The sequence below is a fragment of the Austrofundulus limnaeus genome, unplaced genomic scaffold, assembly GCF_001266775.1.
Source record: "Austrofundulus limnaeus strain Quisiro unplaced genomic scaffold, Austrofundulus_limnaeus-1.0 Scaffold129, whole genome shotgun sequence".
In the NCBI taxonomy this organism is placed as follows: domain Eukaryota; kingdom Metazoa; phylum Chordata; class Actinopteri; order Cyprinodontiformes; family Rivulidae; genus Austrofundulus; species Austrofundulus limnaeus.
In genome coordinates this window covers 330,484-332,576 of record NW_013952531.1, presented here as the reverse complement: position 1 = coordinate 332,576, position 2,093 = coordinate 330,484, and positions in this window count along the sequence as shown.

The window sequence follows — 2,093 nt, the reverse complement described above, 5'->3', positions numbered from 1 at the left end:
AGTTCAATTATAATTTTTGTTTGTTTTGAACAAACTTCATGGTCCCAGTTTCTCTTCATATTATTGCTGCTGTCAGGCATCAAACAACTTTAAACTCCATTAAAAAGAATAAATAAAACGTTTTGACAGTTACCTGGTAAAGTTGGACATACTGGTACGATCATAAGACAGAAACCCTGTCGCTGCCAGAAGGAGCAGCAGCAGCTCACATGTTTAAAAATAAAACAGTCTCGTCTCAGCTGGTTTGAATCAGCTGCTCGTTCCTGACAAGCATCATGTGATCAGAAACTGAAAAACAAAGTCTGTGAGAGACGTTACAGTTTGAGCTTCACATTTTTTCCACTTTTTGTTTCTAACAGGCAGAAAATCCACTGAATATTCCCTCAGCTGTCTGTCATCTGCAGCATAGTGCACGAGCAACCCCCCCAATGGGACGGGACAGAAGCAGAAGGAGGTTCTTAAAGAGACAGAGACCAATTTCAAGGCGTTTAGAAGAGGAAGTGATGAGAAGATAAGTTTATTTTCTATTTAAACACAAAAACATCATTTTAATAACAGCTAAAGGAGACATAGATACTTTATTATGGCATAGTATTTAAATATATGCCTGAGAAACACATAATATGGGCCCTTTAAAATGCTCTTTAACTAGCTTTAAAGCAGTTCAACCAGTGTCTCCTTCTTTTTTCCACCTGAAGCCGTGTCTGACAGGTAAGATGCTTTTTTAAGTTTGTAAAAAGCTGCTAAAATCCACCTGTGAAAGAACTCCAGAGGGCAGATTTACAGGACTGTTAGGGGTTAATGTGTAGGTAGCTGAGTGTTTGTGCTTTAACAGGACATCCCATAATTATCTCTGATTGCCTGGAGGACCCCGACTCCCACAAACCCTCAGTCATGCAGCTGTTGAAGCTTAGCTCACACAATCAGACAATATAATTTATCCTGACGAGCCCAACGATGTTCGACTCCAGGTGGAGTAACACCTGAGACAGTGGAGACACCTGGGCTAAATGATGAATGGAAACAGGTGTGAGGGGGCGGGGCAAGAGCTGAGAGCAGAAACTTCCTGGTTTTTGTGAAAAAGTGAGAGGACGGATTATCTGTGGTTAACCAGGAAAAATAATAATATTATGAAGAGTTTAAAGAAATAAAACTACAAATGAATCAGTTCTTATCTGCTGTGAGGAACTATTTAAAAGATTTGGATCGTTTGCAAACATCACATCTCAAAAACAAAATACAGAAAATCAACATTATAACCTGAAAAAGGAGAGATTAAACAAAAAAGATGAGCAAAAACCAACAAATCCAGGATCCTGACTATTTAAAGTGTTCACAGCGCTGAAAAAATTAATTAAAATGTTAGTAAAACTGTTAAAAATATGAGATTAGTGTTTGACCTCTGGATGACTGCTTCAAATTAAATAAATCCTAACCCTTCAGCAGGTGTGTGTCTGCTCACAGTCTGCATCAGTTTAACATCAACCTGAGTCCTCTGAGGTCAAACTGAAAACAAAACGAGGAGCGAAGAACAGAGCCGAGCGTCTGACGGCAGCAGTTTCCATCAGATCTGTTATTTTAAACAGAAAAAGGAAACGAAGACGGGATTTTATATCGCTGCTCCTCCCAAGAGCTGAGTGTGCGTCTGGACCGGGTCGTGTGTTGGACCGGGTCATGTGTTGGACCAGGTTGTTTTATAACAAAAACACCTCTGATCCGTCCTGCCTGAGGCCAAATGCGCAGCAGCTGTGACAGATGTTCGAGTCGAGCTCAAACTGAAAAATTAAGTGAGAAAAACAACAACAACAAACCAACAACTACACTGCGTCTGAACGGCTCCGCTGATATGACCAGGTTCCAGGTTCAGTTAGAAAATACAAAATATTCAATAAACACGATTCACCTTAAAGATAAAGAATCTGAAACCTGTAAAACCTGTAAGTTTATAAACCAAACGAGGATAAAACCAGACAAGGTGCAGGTGTGGAGATTAATAAACTAACCAGGTGTGCTGAGAGGAGGAGCCAGAGCCGAAATAACAAAATCTAACTTCACAACTGCAGCACACACACACACACACACACACACACACA